The sequence below is a fragment of the Chinchilla lanigera genome, unplaced genomic scaffold, assembly GCF_000276665.1.
Source record: "Chinchilla lanigera isolate Chin_1 unplaced genomic scaffold, ChiLan1.0 scaffold00031, whole genome shotgun sequence".
NCBI lineage: Eukaryota > Metazoa > Chordata > Mammalia > Rodentia > Chinchillidae > Chinchilla > Chinchilla lanigera.
Genome location: NW_004955432.1, coordinates 20,912,912 through 20,923,360, shown reverse-complemented (window position 1 = coordinate 20,923,360; position 10,449 = coordinate 20,912,912).

Here is a 10,449-nt window from a genome sequence, read left to right as displayed (position 1 = left end):
CCAATTAACTCTGATATCAAAATCTCAGATTAAAACACTCTGTTATGCATCATGAGGAAACTTTACAGAAGTCAAAGCAAAGATTAAAGCAGAAGAGGAGAGATCCTAACCTCATCCTCATTGTATCTTACAAACTGAGAAACTCAAGCTTTATCTAGACGTGATAACAGTGCTCTGGAAAGAGGTCATGGACTATTGCATGGCAGCAGAATAGACACTGATTAGAGTTCACATTTTCTGACACTTACATTTCTGTCTAGGAACACAGAAGGAAACAAGGCCAGCACACAAAACAGTGCGGGTTGGGTAGTCTATACTTTGTACAAACTCTCAAACACAAGGTCATGGAGGGCATGAACCTCAGCCCCGTTTGGCTTCTGCAGGGTAGGTCTTGCCACAAAGCTCTACCCATCCAGGAAGGTGTATTTTTTGTTTCATGACAATTCAGGGCCAGAGGTGGCCTGACTGCAAATCTCATCACAGTGAGCCTAAGTGTACTGTGGTGAGCTTGACACTTTTTAGACCCTACTTTACATTGATATAGTTAACATTGACTGTAAGTTGTCTCTGCTTAGACGTCAGTATCCGGTTTTGTTAGATGAACAATTTGTTTAACAATATTGGGGGATCAGGAGTGATTCATTATCTTCTGCTTTACACTAATAAGATATGGTTCTGATACTAAAGGAATTGAAAATCTAGCAGGTCACAAAAGGTACACACAAATAACTTAGCAAAATGGTGAAATCAAAGTAGCACAAAGTTGGGAAGATTTCTTCTGACTGAGGAAACCAGAGTCTTCCAGGAGACAGTAATATTTAAGTAGCTATTGAGAGCTGGACAGAATTTTAACAGCAGATAAGAAAGCACTGTGTAGAGAACAAAACTCAGCCCAGGGGCACGACGGTCCGCAGCTTAGAGATACAGGGAAACCTTTGTGCTTTCAGGGAGAGTGAAGGCATTTCAAGCAGAACGAGTAAAGGCAACAAGGAATAATGCTGGAAAGGTGTCACTAAAAGAAAAGTGTTGGGGAGCTTCTTACAGTTTAGTTCTATCTAGGACTGCCTGCATGTCCACTCTGGCCTCTAAAATAGGAAGAACTTTACATTTATCATTTACCCAAACCTTTGTAGGAAGCCAATGTGAAAAAAAAAAAAATGAAACCCGCCCATCTGATATGACTTCATTTTTCAGAAGGGGAATTGAGGCAGAAGAAGGTGCAAGAGGCCCACGCAGCGTCATGTAACGAGTTCATGGCAGGCCAGGACTAGAACTCAGATGCTCTAGGTTCCCCTTACCAGGTTTTCACGTTACAGTGCTAATAGTTCAAAGCACAAATCTAAGTTCTAAGACAGTATCTTAGAAAACAAGTTGAGCTACCGAGTTAGCATGGCACATTCTTTGGAGCATGGATTCAATTCAATAGCAAGTATATTAAAGTAGATTTTTATTACAACAAAATGTACGGCACAAATTGTGAAGATAAAACTATGAAGGATTGCACTAGATTTCCCAGGTTCCTACGACTCTCACTGCGAATGGAGGTGTTCAGAGAACATTTAAAGAAACACGTTGTTATAATGAGGCTAGGAAAAAAGAATGTTGCCAAATTTTAGAGAATTTTAGAACATCACTTGGAGGATTAGATTATAGTTAGTAGGTACTTTTAGATTGTGGAGTACCACTGTTGGACCCAACTTATGTTTTAGGTGCTTTTCTTCAGCATATTGTTTATGGCTATGTGTGTGGTGTATGAGCTATTTAGTTATTTATTTACTCATTTATTTCTTTTGTCTTTGTTATCGATATTGTAGACCTGGAGCTGGTGGGGTTAGTTTAGTTCTGTTTTGCCCTTCGTTTTTCTAATTTACAAGTTCTTTCAACTTCTTCTCTCTTGAGTCTGAGACCTTAGCTTTGCAGTATTCAGCACCTCCAAAATCTTCTCCGTAATGAATGTGAGACATTCAGAACATGGGTTAGCAGAGGAAGGTAGTCCATGGAATAGGCTTTTAGAGAGCTATACCCGGTAAATGAATATATAAAGTCAAGCACCCCTGAGAGGATGTGACCCGGACTTCTCCTTGAAAAGTCTGGAAATGATAATATGCTGGTTGTGATTGCACTGTCCTATACAGTGTACAAACTTTGAAATTTAAATTTACAGATCCTTTAGATTCTGCTGCTCTATTTAGGGAAATTTTCAAATCAATAGTTTGCTTTCTTTCAAAAGCTAGAAAAAATTAAAAGTATTACTCGGTTTTCCCTTTATAGTTTGGATAAGTTAAACTGCACATTAGATCCAAAAATCCCAGCAAAATTCAGAGCTCCTTCTATTTCAATGAGGCACCCCCTTGGCCACCAAGATAATTAGGAGAAAAGGCTCTAGTCAAAATCCCTTGCTGGAATTGGGATAGATTCTTCTGTCATTAAAATACCCTGTCATACTTAAATACATTACTTTAACTGTATTAGGACTGCAGCAGCAATAAATAACTTTTGTGGTTAAGTTGGTGTTTACTATGAAGATTACATTATTACATGATTGTAAAGAAATATAAATGTAACTTACCATATAGAATCAATGTCTGCAATGTTTACTGTCTTAAAAGTTTGAAATTTGTGGAACTCTGCACAGATAAAGAGAGTGATTATTGTGCCAAAATCCAAGAGCCCTTTCATTCTGTGAATTCTTTCTGAGAAGACAGAAAGTAACACTCCTCATAGAGGGTTTTTTTTGCATCACTCATAGTAACTTTCAACCAATGGGTGCTTTTCTCCTTTATTAAAATACTCCAAATTGCTGTTTTTCTTACTTTTCAAATGTCATATTTTTGTGGTACTTCCTTATTAATGCCATTGTTTTAAAATGAGGTTCAGAGACTCCTGATCTCAGCAAATATTTCTGTGAATATACTTTTGCTTTGGGGCAAGCACAGCTTAATATTCATAACTCATGGAATTGCAGAAGCACAAAGTGAAAAGAATCATTGTGATTCCCAAGCTGAAGGTATTGGGGCTAAATAGCTGATGTGAACAACTTATCAGGGGATTGACAACATTATTAAAGTATCGTGTAAAAGCCGAGATCACTCTGAGTTTCAAAAATCCAAGAGAAGAAAACCTCTAGTACTAGTTGACATTTCAATAAAATATGGCTAAGAAGAAAATGCCTTGTGTCAGGAGCTCTCAGTGGGCAAGTTTTGAGCAACAAAATAAAGCAGAGACAAAGCAGTAAAATACAAATATATCCCAGTGATAACACAGGAAATATGAAAATCAATTAAGTCTGTTGTGAAAAAACATAGAATTAGGTAATTTTATGAGAAGTTTAAATGAGAACCAAGCCAGTGAGGTACATAGGTGTCAGTACAACTACTCACAGAGCATTATTGTTCCCTACGCACAGGATTTATCAAAAATCACTTACGACACCAACAAATTTTGGAAGCCAAAGGTTTTCTATTTCATGAAATTAATGTTGTGTGGCATACAATTCAGCACATAGCACAAGTAAGAAGGGCAGTAATTTTTAGATTTTTTAGGATGTGAGAAATTAGCTATTTACTTTCAAATAAGAATATTTTATTGAAAATCAAGAAGTGTCAAGTCGTGAAATTGTACGCTTGAAAATTACATATGCATGTATGGATTTCTGCCTTTGCTCATCTATGTTTTGTACTTTATTTGAAATCTTGCCCAATGACCATGCACCACTTTATAAAATTAATCAAAAAATCATCCACCATTCATAAATGTGTATGTTGAGAATGGGACAAACATAGATCAGTTACTCTGGAAAATTGAATACTGAAATAGATTTACTGGTATTGAGAGAGAAATGTTATTTTAAAACTTGTAAGAATACCCCACGATACATACTTGCCACCCCTAGCTGGAGAAATTAGGTCTGAGAAGGAATAGGTAGACTTAACCCTTGTCTTTAAACTGGAGTTCAGAGGAAAAATGAAAATACCCCAGACAGGAAAGAAACAGACAAAAGAGAATATAACCCTGCTGGAGAGGAGCATTGTTGTGATTTAGATCTCACCAGTGGATTCATCTGTTGATGAGTTCAGAAGCAAAATACCTATTAGAAGGCGGGGCCTGGTGGGAGGCGGGTCACTGGGGGCGGGCGGTGAACCGGTGTATTCTTGTCCCTGGCCCCGCCTCCTCTCTCTCAGATTCCTGGCTGCCATAGATTGAAGCTTTTCTCTACCATGCTTCTCCACCATGTTCCCGTTTTGGAGCCCACTAACCACGGAAATAATCCTCTGAACACTGTGAGGCAAAATAAACCTCCTCTCCTGTCAGCTGTATGTGTCAGAGATGAGACCGTGGCTAGAAGAAGCATCTAAAATGTCTAACAAACACACTTGTGAAATACATGCAAGAAAGAACTAGAAAGAGAAATGGCAACTATTGAAAAGTACATACGTGCAAAATGGTAGAAAGGAATAAAAGATGGTAAATACAGTATATTCTGGAAAGAACCCAAGAGCGAAAGATAATTTCTCACAAAGATTTTCTTTTCTTTTCTATAGGAGATTATAAGAAAATTTATTTAATGAAGCAAGAGCATTAAGAAACAATACAATAAAACAACAAAATTGGATAGGAGCTAAATAACAAAATAACATGAGAAGCAAAAGCCACCATCATAGAACTATTAAGTGAGAGTATTGTGCAATATAAGAGACACAATAAAACTAGCAAACTATTAGGGAAATGGTATAATTATAATGACTATACAAGAGAAAATATACTGCGATTAGAATGATTAAGAGGAATAATAGAAACAACAGGTAAAAAACTGATCTAGCAAAAGAATAATGAATGTACCTAAATTAGGGTACTCAACTAACATAACAGAAAAAGATTTCAAAGTATAATCAAGCAACATTAAAAAAGAATTGAATTGCAGATCTAAAGGATACAATATACTCTAAGAAAATTTTCTACAGCAAAATATGCTAAAACAAAAATTTTAATCTTTGGAAGGTAAAAAAAACTTCAATCAAAAAAATGTGTGTGCATGTGCATGTGTGTGTGTGTGTGTGTGTGCACTTATACATGTATAGTTAAAAAGAAGTAAAATATTAAACCGGTCCCTGTTTTCTAATAAATTAATCCAATGCCAGAAAACACCACAAAATCAGAGAACAAACGTCAGGAACATTCACTGGGAAAGAGCAAAGCTAAAGACTACTATATTCAGCCAGTTTGTTTAACAAATATGAAGACAACAGAAGTGTAGTTTATAAATGAAAAGCAGCAGCAATCAAAAACTGTACAAGTCATAAGCCTTACTTGCAAAGAGGAAAATACTTGTTAAAAGTCAACTGACTAATGGTACGTAATTGGATATGCTGGCACGAAAAGTCAAAGCCATGTCTCAAATCCAAGGATGGTGAGGCAACAGCTGTAGACCAGTCAGAGAAAGAAAGGATGGGTCAAAAATATTGTGTACTCAGCCAACATCAGTGACAGCAGAAATGTATTTCATTACTGGCAAATCATGCCAGGTGTGACCCCTTCTGGAGGAAAATAAACACAAAATGACTCAGTGGAATCCTGTTGCAAATGATGAATTTGTTTTTAAATTCGGAACCAAGGAACAATAAAAAAAGAACTGGCAGTGATTTTGGAGTTGCTAAGCTAAAAACAAAGAGGCAAGAATGCAGAAATCAGAGAAAATTTACACTATGTATTTGGATAAGGTATTTACAACAATATGGTTTACAAGATGTGGAAAACATGGTGGTGCTCGGAAACACTGCTACGGTGTGGGGCTACCCTGACAAGTGACTTTGATTTATGAACCAGGAATTTTAACTCACTACACCTCCAACAATTTACTCTGCAGAGTCACCAGGATTGTACAGTTCAAAACAGCTCCTAGCTCCTCAACAAGTTCAATCAAGAAAGAAAATGAGGAAATGCTTTTCAGTGGTTAGTTCTCACCTTTGGGCAGAATTCCCTAAGAGCAAGAAACTTAATCATAGATTAAAATTTATTTCATATTGATATTTTCACCGCCTCCTCCCCACCCAGCCTCTTTCTCTCTCTCTAATGAGACTCACCCAGCAGAAAGATCATCTCAGCCAGCAAATTGTGCTTTGGATCCTGACTGAAATTCCTTGCCGTTTCTGTACCAAATCAGGTTCATAATCACCCCTCAAACCAGTGCACAATTGACCCTCTACCACTCACCTGTGAACAGGAGGAGTTGAAATCCTAACATAAGTTCATCTGTGTGTGACACATGCAACTTAGTAGACAAGGTGTGGTCTATGGAGAGCACAAATACCTTAAATGGGTTATTACACAACAGCTATGCAACCTTGAGAAAGTTATTTAACTTCCCTGTACCTCAGTTTTCCTACCTATAGTTAGAACGATAATAATGTTCATCTTATATGCTTATTGTGGTGATTAAATGAGTTAGCATAAGTCACTTAGCTATCACCTGTAAACACTGTAGTAAGCATAGTAGCCATGGATACGTTTGTTCGTTTTTATCTTTATCACAGAAGCAAGTATCAGTGTATAGCTTTTTCTTTCATTTAGGCACATTCATGACAAATATGCTGATTGGAAATACTGTAACTTCATTAGAAAATCATTTTGGAGTGACAAAGCAGAGCTTCAGTAATTGTAGAGTCCAATTTAGTAGGCTGAACATGCAGTTGTCCAGGAGAATATTTGTTTGCTCAATATAGTCTTATGCTTTTTTTTCTGGCATACTTTGAGTAGTATTGCTTTTACTCTCAGCAGAAAGTCAGTCTAAATGACAGAGATTATGGTTTCATTATAGTTAAGAAGACAGAGCTGCTACCACATTGTGTGGTGGCCAGTGGCCCTTTCCAGGCTCTTGCTGTTCCATTTGAAGGACTGGACGGTACTGCTGACGAACACGGAAGTCTAACATTTATTTAAAGGTAAAAAGAAAGATAAAGAGGAAGAAAAACAAGTACTCCAAGGGAAGAAGCAGTGCTCTGAAGACAAGAGAAGATATGCCCCACTCACAGGACGGGACACTGCAAGAAGAAGAGGGCAGCGGTACTGAGGTCAGTGGATGCCGTCTTCTACTGAGGTCAACACTGGGCTGTCAGAGGCTGCTCTGCACACGCATCCCGGCTGTGATTCGACAGTTCTCCTTGATTGACAAGCTGTGCTCTACTGTCCAGCCTTTCTGCAATGCTCTACTCTCCTTCGCTAGAACTGTGTCACTAGGACAGACTTGGCCAACGTTAGAACGTAGCTTTTTGTTACCTATGAGAAGTTGAAAGAAAATGTTTGTTTTAATATTACAAATACTGTTAGCAATTTGTAGTTAACGCACTAGTCCCTTTAAAAGCACCATATTTACAGAATGCTTACTTTGAGGATGGGGCTTTGCACAAAACAGAAAGTTTCCTTCCTCAGGAAACTCCCCTTTTTGGGAAGAAGACAGATAACTAACAAAGCCTAGACAATATAAGGCCCACACTAGGTATTCAATAAGTACTTTGTCCTATTTTTTAAAATAAAATATGATTGACTTTCACAAAGTCAAAGGACAACAGGAAAGAAATATCTCAATTTTATGCCAAGAACAAGAATGTCTGTCTGGCTCCCGGCCTTGCACAAGGCAGCAGAGACCAGCCCCTCTCCCCAACTCCAACCCTTCTTCCAGTTCACAGGCTGCCTCAGAATTTGGCTTCACACATGACCATAATGTCTTTTGCTACCACAGCTCCAGAGTTTCCAAATGCTGTCAAATGAAGTCGATAGTTCCGCTTCCTACAACTGATGTTAAAATCCTGACACTCCATGTCCAGGGAGTCCAGTATCCTTTAATGAAAAGGTTGAGCTAACATCTGACCTATTGAAAAGAAGAGAAATGGGGAACAGGGTGTCCTTACTGGAGCGTAGGTCCACACTGCATGTTTTGCCAGGTTCCTAGATCCAGTATCTCTCTTTTCTCAGCTGTTTCCAACAATGCTGACCTTGAAAATTTCGTGATTTTTGCAGAAGTTATGGGAAACCGTTGAAAAGTATAAAGCTAAGGAACGACATGGCCCAATTTAATTTAAGAAGTCTGTTCTGGAGGTTGTATAGATAAAGGATTGGACAGGAACAAGAATAAACTTAGAAAGGTCAGTTAGGAAGTTGCTGCCACTGTCTAAAAGCAACAGGGTAGCTTGGACCAGCGTGATGACGGTGGAAACTGGAAGCAGTGGAACAAGCTGAGGTTTTTGAAAGACTTGCAGAAGAATTGTGAGAGGTGAAACAAGGAGAAGTGACAAAAAATAACTTCCTTTACAAAGTATTTGAGCCACTGAGTTCTCTTTGAATATATTATACTTGACTATGTTTTGACATTCAAGGAGAAACATTAACTAGAACATATATGACGGAGGTTTTTGAAAAAGTTTGAGTTACTATGCAAATTTTTATTCACCAGTAGGTAAATGATAAAGTCCATGTGTCCTAATATAATCACCCAGGGTAAAAGGGATGGTGTCAAGGTGGGACCCAGGACCACTTCACATTTCAAGTATAGATAAAGAACAAACACAGTAACAAACACAGAAAAGCAAAGTCAGGAAAAGCTGTAAAGTGTGAACACCAGGAAAGTCAAAGATAGAGACTGTTTCCAAAAGAAAGGAAGACACATATATATATTTGGAGCTTGGTGAAGTTAACATGCTCAGAAGGTGGTAACTTCCTGAACACGTCTGAATATAAAGATATGTGATCACTCACTCAAAGTCAAATCAGACCTTCTATATTACATAATATGATGCTAGCAACTCCTAACTTTAGGCACAAGGATGTAGCAAATCTAGACTAAGTCAGGATTATGGCTTTGACAGTCGAGTTTGAAAGGGTTTATCAAGGGCTGTGGATACAGTCAAGCACACGGGGCTTCTATGGCTGTGATCATGATAATGTAGAAAAAGATATAGATAAGAGGAAATTAAAGGAAAGTTCAAACAGATATAATGGATAGTAGGAAAACAAACTGTGATTATTACAGCAAAGCAAAAAAATAAAAAAAAAAAGCAATGACAGAGGAGAGGAAGATCTTATGCCAATAAGGGAAAGGATCTCTGGATGTATTGATGTTCTATAACTGCAACTTGGACACCGCTTGGCCAGCACATCCCCAATCTGTGTCACTGCCCAGCCCTAGATCACTACTGTTCTATTCTCTGTCTCTGTCTTCAACTTTTTAAAATTCCACCTGTAAGTGATAGCATACAATCTTTTTCTTTCTGTGTCTGCTTTATTTCACTTCATTTCTTTTTGAAAATGATTTTTTGTTCTTTAAATGTTTACCTATAATGTTTTCCTCTTCCAGTAGAAGTTATATCAGTTGTGGTAAAACAGAGGCTCTGAATGGGAGAGCGCTGCACAGCGACTTTGCGACTGCTTGCCTAGCACTGTAGCAAACCTTGTTTCTCTCTCGCTTGCTCTCATACACATGCGTAATATACATTAAATGTTATACACCTTGTGATTCAACAAAATAATTGTACTTAGTATCATACTGTTAAAATACAGTTATTAGGAAGCAAAATAATTTTACAGATTTCATCATGTTGCAGTACTGGCAAAATAGGTTGAATTACCTAAAACAGGCATTGAAAGAGATTCCTGTCATGGACAGACTGTTACAGGTATTAATTTTCTGCTACTGTCTCCCTACATTTCCTTGAACTTGGTGTTACTATTTGCGACATTACAGCTACCATGTTTTAAGCTTCTTCAGGGTAAAGAAAAACTACAGTAATTTTTCCCTTTAAGAGTAAAGAACCAGTGTTATGTTGTTATGGTAACCAAAGTTCTAAAATATTCAGTGAAAGGTAGTTCCACAAAAGTTGCCATGACTTGGTAATCATACAAGAAGAATACCATTTGTCTGAAATGCTTTTACTGTTAGGTGATTCTAAATATCTCCAGAGATGTTACAAAGCGTCTCTAGAAGAATTATTCCTTCAAAGACTGTGAGAATTGACAGCCCAAATATTTTTTGCTGTAAGATAATTCTTATCAACATTTCTCTGGATTTTAGCATATTTAAATTTATTTTCTGACAATTTATGCATGTCTAGAAACTTTTGTTTGCAAAAATGTATGCATCACTTAAACCTAGAAAGAGCTCCTCTAATATTTACCAACTGCGCTTATAGATTACATTAAGTGTGGTTTGGGTGGAGGGAAAAATCAATATTTTAGATCACATTATTCTTCCTCTACTGTCCACTTGATGTCACAAATATATGATGTAGCCATGTGTGGTGGTGCACGCCTGTAATCACAACATTTGAGAGGCTGAGGCAGGAGGATCGCTGTGAGTTCGAGGCCAACCTGGGCTGCAAAGTGAGTTCAAGGCAAGCCTGAACTACATAGTGAAAATCTGTCTCAAAAAGACAAAAACAAACAAACAAATAAACAAACCCC